Source organism: Heloderma suspectum, chromosome 2, assembly GCF_057233095.1.
Source record: "Heloderma suspectum isolate Gila_16-S chromosome 2, 16-S_ref, whole genome shotgun sequence".
Taxonomy (NCBI): Eukaryota; Metazoa; Chordata; class Lepidosauria; order Squamata; family Helodermatidae; genus Heloderma; species Heloderma suspectum.
In genome coordinates, this window is record NC_139459.1 from 163262305 (window position 1) to 163271418 (window position 9114).

The 9114-nt window shown below is 49.0% G+C and overlaps 1 protein-coding gene across 4 annotated transcripts in view; it reads right to left on the reverse strand.

Annotated features, from left to right (window-relative positions):
* Positions 1–8057, reverse strand: part of PNPLA6 (patatin like domain 6, lysophospholipase) — a 69787-nt gene extending 61730 nt beyond the window's left edge. Inside the window, exon 1 of one of the 4 annotated variants that reach the window (XM_084835606.1) lies at positions 7636–8057. The gene's annotated coding sequence lies outside the window, so the exon portion shown is untranslated. The remainder of the gene's footprint in view (positions 1–7635) is intronic. The other 3 variants (XM_084835602.1, XM_084835612.1, XM_084835616.1) reach the window with 3 other exon arrangements.
* Positions 8058–9114: the final 1057 nt, after the last annotated feature.

A 9114-nucleotide genomic window follows, 5' to 3' on the forward strand; every position in this document is an offset into this window, starting at 1 on the left:
CTTTAGAGAATGTAAGAATACTGGAAAAGGGACACTTCTCTCCTTTTTCTGATCCAAGGTTCAGACTAAGGTGTGGAAGCACAAAGGTCCACTCCTTCTCAAAGCATTCTCTTCCAAATCCTCCCAATCTGGGAACTGTTGAGGTGGGAGTCCTGGAGAAGGTTGGGGAAAGCAATGCAGTTCCCTGAGAGTATCCTCAAGCATGCTGCTCAGCCAGGAGGGAGGCTTCCTTTCAAAGAAGCGGTGGGTGCAGGAAGCAGCTGAAAAACAGAGTGCTTCTAGACAAGTAATTCATGAAATTGTACAAGGAGTCCAGTCCAGACATCGTTGGTGGCATTTCCCACTCATAACGTGATCGCATTGATTCTTCCATCTCTTTTCTCACTGCAGGACATCCATTAAGGAGAAAAATACGGAACAGCTGCACAATGACTTCCAGTTGGCAGTACTCGGAGCCCTCTGACTGGAAGTAGCCATCCTTGGAGTTAACAAAGCAGCCAGAGTAAAAAGAGGGAGCTTGCTGGCCGTGCTCACCTCTCATCCCAGTTCAGGGGACAGATATGCTCAGAGGTGACTCCAGCACAATGCTTCAAAGGATGGTTATGGGGATATTAAAAAGCTTCAGATTACACAGTAGCGTGGCTCAGCAACATTACATGTCACAATGGGGCTTGCACAGGAGACATTCCTGGCAGATGGGGCCCACACTCAGTTAGGAACTTTAGGAACTGGAAGCCTATTTTGGAAAGTAATGGTGCTAAATCACCAGCTATGCTTTATGCACAAATCACAGGAAGGCCTGGAACTGGCAAGAAAGGACTGATGCGAGTGCAGCAAGCAAGTAACTGCTGGCCCTGGCAGACAGCCAGGCCAACTGGAGGTGAACGGGTTCTGGGAAAAAGGCAAACCAGCTGGATGGGGGTGGAGCTGATTGAGTCAGTTCTCCTAATGATTAAAGCCAACTGAAGAAGAGATTGAGAAGCATTCAAGTTTTTAAAAGTTCATTTTCTTTGTCAACCGATTGGCTACAAATGGCAGCAGACCCTGATCTCTCCAAGGCCTGCACACATTTCCAGATGGCAAAGAGCCACAAGATGCATGAGCCAGCCTTAGGATCAGAGTTGGAAGGAACCTTGGAGGTCACCTAATCCAACCCCCTGCTCAGTGCAGGATTGGCAATGCAGATGCAACTACAGCATCCAAACAGATGGCCACCCAGACTCTGCTTAAATGCCTCCAGAGAAGGAGAAGCCGCTGCCTCCCAAGGCACTTTGTCCCACTGTGAACAGCTCTCACTGTTAGGAAAGTTCTCCTCATGTTAAGCCAAAAACGTCTTCCCTGTGATTTCCACACACTGTTGCTCCGGAGGGCAGGAAAAGAACCAGAGAACAAATCTACTCCATCTTCTGCATGACAGCTCTTCAGACATCCAAAGACTACTATCATGTCTCCCCTTAATCTTCTCCTGGCTAAAAACTTACCTAACTCTTTGATCCTTTTCTCATAGGGTTTGAACCTTTTCTCATAGCATTTGGTTTGCAGACCCCCTCACCACTCTGGGTGCCTTCCTCTGGACATGCTCCAACTTCTCAATGTCCTTCTAAAAATGGGCCACCCAGAACTGGACACAGTACTCCGAATGCATCCTGACCAGTGCAGAACAGAACAGATCTATTACTTCCCATGGCCTGGATGCTCTACCTCAGTTCATGACTGCTAATGCAGACTGCTTTTTCAGCAGCCGCATTGCACTGCTTCTCCAACATTCCTTCCATGTTCCTAAGGCATGGCAGGGAGAGAAAAAAGTATGAAAAAAGGCAAATCTCTGGGGTTGCTTACACAATTCAGGAAGATGACTTCCCAGGGAATTCCTGGGTGTCTCAGTCGGGCCTTCTTGCGGTCGTCGCTAACAGAGCAGTCTTAATCATGTTAATGCGAAAGTCAGTCCCACTGTGTTCTATGGGACTTACATCCTAGCAAGGATGTTTAGGATTGCAGGCAAAGTGCTTTCTCCCTCTACCGGACCGTTAACTCCAGTCACTAAGAACAAGCCAACCCAGCTATTGTTACTACACTACGGTAATTTATCCTGGGATTAAAACATCCTGATGTTGCCGGGGATTGTTGACTCTCTCAAACAGCCTCGGACTCCTCTCTTGAATGCATAAACAAAACAGAGGTCAAATGGAATTCAGGACGTTTTTGGCTCAGGATAATTCATTCCGTAAACACATGCCCTGAACGGCACCCTTAGGGTCCTAATGCCCACATTCAGTTTTGTGAATTATCCAGGGGCTGCATGTGGGTCACAAGCCTGTGTCCAGCCCTCCTCTTAGAGAGAGTTGTTTCCATCTTGTGACCATGCCCTGAAACCAGGATCAGGCCACAAAGCTCATTTTTGCACAAACACAGCAGGGATCCCAAATTGCAAGGACACCCAATTGCTGTGGAAGCCAGTTTCTGTTAACAGATGACATCTGCCGATGGAAGGAGCCTGAGAGCACCAACCTTGGCCACACGCTGGTGAGTGACACTTACCAATTTTTTAAAACCTCAGACAGGCAGATTTAGGTTCTTCCTCTAGGAGCTAATAGGCAGTTCTTGGAGCATACATCACAAGCAGCCAACTCTTTAGATTTCATACAATCATAGAATAGTAGGGTTGGAAGGGGCCTACAAGGCCATCGAGTCCAACCCCCTGCTCAGTGCAGGAATCCAAGTCAGAGCATCCCTGACAGATGGCTGTCCAGCCTCGTCTTGAATGCCTGCAGTGTGGGAGAGCCCACCACCTCCCTAGGTAATGGGTTCCATTGTTGTATTGCTCTAACAGTCAGGACGTTTTTCTGGATGTTCAGCCAGAATCTGGCTTCCTGTCACTTGAGCCCATTATTCAGTTTCCTGCACTCTGGGATGATCAAGAAGAGATCCTGGCCTTCCTCTCTGTGACAACCTTTCAAGTACTTGAAGAGCGCTATCATATCTCCCCTCAGTCTTCTCTTCTCAAGGCTAAACATGCCCAGTTCTTTCAGTCTCTCTTCATAGGGCTTTGTTTCCAGTCCCCTGATCATCTTCGTTGCCCTCCTCTGAACCCTCTCCAGTTTGTCTGCATCCTTCTTAAAGTGTGGTGCCCAGAACTGGACACAGTACTCCAGATGAGGCCTAACCAGTGCTGAGTAGAGGGCAACTAGTACTTCATGCGATTTGGAAGCTATGCTTCTATTAATGCAGCCCAAAATAGCATTGGCCTTTTTTGCAGCCACATCACATTGTTGGCTCATATTCAGCTTGTGATCGACAACAATTCCAAGATCTTTCTCGCTTGTAGTGTGGTTGAGCCACGTATCCCCCATCTTGTAACTGTGCATTTGGTTTCTTTTTCCTAGGTGCAGAACTTGGCATTTATCCCTATTAAATGTCGTTCTGTTGTTTTCTGCCCAGCGCTCCAGTCTATCCAGATCACTTTGAATTTTGTTTCTTTCTTCCAAAGTATTAGCTATCCAGCCAATTTTGTGTCATCTGCAAATCTGATCACCATTCTCTGCATCTCCTCCTCCAAGTCATTAATAAAAATGTTGAAGAGCACTGGGCCCTGGACTGAGCCCTGCAGTACCCCACTCGTTACCTCTCCCCAGTTTGAGAAGGTCCCATTGATAGCACTCCTTGAGTCTGATTCTGTAGCCAACTGTGGATCCACCGGATCGTTGTTTCATCTAGCCCACTTTGAGCTAGTTTGCTCATCAGGAGATCATGGGGCACTTTGTCGAAAGCTTTGCTGAACTCGAGGTATATGATGTTCACAGCATTCCCACAGTCCACAAGGGAGGTGACCTGATCAAAAAATGAGATCAGATTCGTCTGGCAGGATTTGTTCTTGACAAATCCATGTTGGCTTCGAGTAGCCACAGCATTGTTTTCAAGGTGCTTCCAGATGGATTGCTTTATCATCTGCTCCAGAATTTTCCCAGGGACTGATGTCAGACTGATTGGTCTGTAGTTCCCAGGTTCCTCCTTTTTACCCTTTTTGAAGATAGCCCTCCTCCAATCATCTGGCACTTCCCCTGTCCTCCATGATTTCTCAAAGAGAATAGACAGTGGTTCTGAGAGTTCTTCTGCCAGTTCCTTTATTAGTCTAGGATGCAGTTCATCTGGCCCTGGAGATTTGAACTCATTCAAAGTAATTAGGTGTTCCTTGGCCATATGCCTATTGATCTCAAGCTACAATCCTGCCCCTTCAGCCTGTACTTGGCCTTTGCCAGGGGGGTCATAGACCCTCTTTTGGGAGAAGACTGAGCCAAAGTAGGAATTGAGCACCTCTGCCTTTTCTTTGTCATCTGTTATCGTTTTGCCATCCTTATTTAATAGCTGAACAACCATTTCTTTCCCCTGCCTTTTACTATGCATGTAGCTGAAGAAAGCCTTCTTGTTGTTTTTAGCATCCCTCGCTAACCTCAGCTCATTCTCAGCTTTAGCCTTCCTGATGCCATCCCTGCAATTCTGTGCTACTTGCCTGTACTCTTCCTTTGTTACTTGGCCTTCTTTCCACTTTCTATATGTGTCCTTTTTTGTTTTCAGGCCATCCCTAAACTTTTTGTGAAGCCACATTGGCCTCTTCTGTTGTCTTCCACCTTTTCTTCTTGTTGGAATTGTTTGTGATGGTGGCTTGAGAATTTTCTTTTTTAAAAGCTCCCACCCATCTTGGACTCCTTTTCTCGTTAGCATCGCTTGCCATGGGACCTTACTGATCATTGTTCTGCGTTTATTAAAATCAGCTTTCCTAAAATCCAGGGTACGCGTTTGACTACACTCAGCTTTTGCTTCCCTTAGAATTTTGGGTTGTTCATTTATATTTATGACCTGCCATGGCTCTTGCTTGTGGCTCTTCTCCCTCAGCTCTTCTTATAATGTGTGAAGGAGCCCTGAAGCCCTACAGTCTCCAAGAGGATCCTTTGGCAAGAGGAGAATTGGGATCAGAGGATGCACAATCTGCAGTCCTTTGGGCCCAATTTCCCCACTTCTTGCACTCTGTTCAGCAGTATGGCTGCCAAAAAGGAGCTAGTGAGCAACCATACTCCTGAGAACCAGCAGAAGAGGGGACTGTGAAGAGGCTGGCGCCATCTATATCACATGAGCTCCTGAGACATGAAGATGCCAAAGTCATCCCAGCCAGTAGACCTTGCCAACAAGAGGCACCGCACTCAGGCTAGTGCCTGCACATGGCTGCTGGGGGATATTCTATGGCAGCAAGAGGAAGTGCACACGAGGAAGGAGGAGAGAATTTTTGAGGCTCTATCTAATCAGGAGTGCAGGTATTTTGTATTTCTGCATAATGTAATTATAGACATAGAAATTGGCATTCTGAGAATCTCATGCTTCATTGTTGCCCTTATTATAATAATTATTTTTATTATTTGTGATATTTATATACCGCTAAATATAAGTGGTTCACATATAAATATTAAAATCACATTTAAAATACAACACTAAAAACACTTCCACGTACAATAAAAGCAATACAAGGAGCAGTAAGATGAAGCAGCATGGTTGATTTAATTACAGCCCAGGGAAAGCCTAGGTGAACAAGTGTGCTTTGAGGAGGCATTTGAAAGATGCCACATTTTCTGCCTCCTGAACTGCATGAGGGAGAGATTTCTAAAGGGTGGGTGCTTCTGCTGAGAGGGCCTGCGCTCGAGGTATTCCATGGCAACAGTCCATTAGTTTTGGAATGACCAGCAAGGTCTCCTCTGATGATCTTAAAGGTTGCCTGGGTATGTATAAAGGAAGGTGGCCTGGTAGGTATCCTGGTCCCATGTTGTTTAGGGTTTTGTATGACAAAAACATAACCTTGTACATGGCTTGGTAGCTAATAAGCGGCATAATGGCAAAGAATGCCTCCAAGTATGTGGGTGATGCTCAGTAAAAATCTCCAGAGTCAAAAGGCTTCAGAGTTCTCACCCCTCCCTAGGGCTAGTCAATGGAAGACTTTACATACGTATTATGTAAAACAAGCAGAGAGATACAAATCAACTTGTACAAACATTTCAGATTAACCCGCATTCTTATATCTGCCAGATGATCATGGATTTTATTCATCACTCCTTAAACAGGGGGACCCAGAAATCAGCACAGTAATAACAGTAGGAGAAAGAGACCCAGCATGGAAGCCCCCCCAAAGCAATCGTCTAGCTCTTATTCATGCAGGAAGAGACCTGAAAAAGAGTGCATAAGCGTGGGGGAAGTTCCTGCTTGGAGCACGTGTGCATGGCCTGCAGGTGCTAGGGAGGAGGGCTTTCTCCTCATTCATCACACGTACCAGTCCTTGCCCTTCTGTCTCTATATTCCTGATGGCCTTCTCAAAGGAAAGCTTGCTTCCAGCTCCTTGGATCATCTACATCATCCTTCCCTGCATGTGCATGTTACCTTTCCCAACATCTACTAAAGCAGACAGATACTAGATAGCTTATCACAATCTACTTCTTCCCGCCACGCCTCTCACCAGCACCTTCTTCACGACCTGCTTAGACACCCATGCATCAAGCCGGGTCTTTTTTTGCTACAACAAAAGCCAGTTCCTGATAAAGCTGATACTCTTTGATCATAAGCTAATGACCTTGAGCTTGGCTCAGTGAACCTTGTGTCGCTGGAATGCATCCAAGTTGTTGAGCAATCCAGGCTGCTTGGAATACCTGCCCCTGTGTTGACTGCCTCTCCCCCTTGGCGCAAAGACATCCAGGGCCCCTCTGAGCCCTCCCCCACACTGGATGGCAACCACCCAAGTGCAGAAGTAGGCTGGGACTGGGCAGCAAGACCCATACTCTAGGCACTTAACGGGGGCCAGAAGCAGCAGCTGTCCTGCCCTGACCCTCATCTGACCATCCATGCTGAAGTTTCCCACTCTCCCCCACTCCTACCTTGCTCTTGCCCCTCTGCCCCACCTGTGTGACCTCTTCCCCTGCCCACTGCTCCACATCAGTTCACTTTAGTGAGCTTTTGCAAGGATTGTCTAAATCAGTCTCCCCCAACGTGGCACCCTCCAGATATGTTGGACTATAATTCCCAGCTGTCCAACACATCTGGAGACTGCCAGGTTGGGTGGGGCTGGTCTAAATACATACCAAGGTGTATTCTCTTTAGCAGAACCTTTCCTGGCACACCCTTGCCTTAAGCAACTACTCCTTGTCCTGGGTACTCCTGCTATTCATGGTGAGGCTCTGAGCCTCCCCTACCCAACTGTAAGCTCCAAAACAGCAGGGACCTCAGTCACTTTTGCACTTTGGACGACACTTGGCACACCTTTGCAGCAGCAGTAGAGGAGATGGATATATATAGCCTAGGGACGGGGAGGGGGGCACCCATAGTCTCTGCTCCACCTCCTGAACGGCCCTAAGGATGCTTTATTAACATATCAAGGTCTGGAAGTAAACTGGGGCAGGGCTTCACTTGGGGAAATCACTTTCATGGAGGGAGGCTCTGCTGCCCTGAAGGCTTGACGGACCACGGGTGGCAAAAGGAGAACGGGCAGGATCCTGATCCTGGGGCATCTTTACCCTGGTGCCTAGAAGTCTGCAACTACTCCCCCGATTGAGGCGTTCTTTGCTGCTCCATGCCAGACACCCCGCTACACACATATACACATACCTCTGTCCAAGCGCTTGCGCTTCCACACTTGCGCTTCCACCTCCGACGGCTGGGTTTCAATTTCCAAAATCAGAGGAGCCGAGGCTCAAACCTATTTGTTATACTCTTCTTTTCCCTTCAGTCTATGGCATTATACGGACTGTTTCTGGCTGAGAAGAGAACTTGGGAACACATACATACGTGCTCTCCTTACATGCTCAGAGGCACCCTCTTCACTTGCCTTACTATGCAGATCGCAGAACTGACCCTTCGCGCTAGGCACAGTCCACCTTTCCTTGTCCTTTCTTTCCTCTCCCACCTCCTCCTGTGCCCCACTAAGACTCGCCCACTGTCACCGCCCGCTCCGACCCGCACGGCGGCCCGTTTCAGCCCACGCCGCTGCTTCGCTCTCTGCCTCTGGCACGGGCGCCGTTCCCGGCGGCGCCCTGGCCGATGACGTCATCAGGCTGCGCCACCGGGGTCCAAGCCGGTCGCCGCGCTGCGAGGGGGAGAGGCAGCGCCGCCGCGGCACCCGAAGCCCTCGGGCACCGAAGCCCTCGCACGGCCAGCGATGCCGCTTCAGCCCAGCAGACGGGGACTAGGCGCGGGCACAGAGCACCCGGGCTTGAGTTGCCGAGTGGCTCCTCCTCCCGTGCCATGTACCTCGCCTAAGCTTCGGAAAGAGTGCCTCTGAGCATGTGTAGAGTACGCCTGAGTAGTCCAACTGCCCCCAAGAGGGCGGCCTACACCGAAAGGGAGCAGAAACAACCCGCCCAGTGCAGCAACAGCGAGGAGCCGGCTCCAGTTTCTCTGCTAGGGAGGGGCCGGGGTGAAGGGTGGGGATCCTGCGGTACTTTTCCGTTCCTCCTGCATTGCTGCAATATTTATCCCTCTTACGGCTCCTCCACCCGAGCTCTCCTGCCCGAAGACCCTCCCTGGGGCTCTTTCTGCCGCCTTTTTGAAGGCATCACCTTTGACAAGAGAGGGAGAGAGAGGCTGCAACCCTTTCCCTCAGTCCCGCCCTCCCAGTAAGCAAGAGCACTACCTCAAGCACTGGGATAAACCTGTTCCTGGTGGCCTGACCCCACATCAGTCAAACGAGGAATATCCCCTACGCAGGTTCTACTTGCATTACCACATCCTCTCCTCCCAAACCTGTCTCCTGTGGGAGGTTTGGGGGTAGAAGAGGAAACCGCCTTTTCTCCACAGCCCTGGCTGGAGGGGCATTGCTTCCTCCTCACCAGGGGGTGATTAAGCCAGTCAGCATCAGGCAAGCAGCAGGTTTTGCCCCCAAGTGCAGCATTTATCTGTAATAAGAGTACATGGCAGCCATTTACAGGTATGTCAGAGAAATATGAACAGATGCTCAGGGACAGTACTGGCAGGGGGCTAAACTTGGCCTTGGCCCCTGGCATCTCAGCACCACTAGAGTGAAAAGCAGGTTTTCATCCTTCTCAAACACTGCCACAGCTTACAACCTGTTTCTTTTGCCCCATAGAA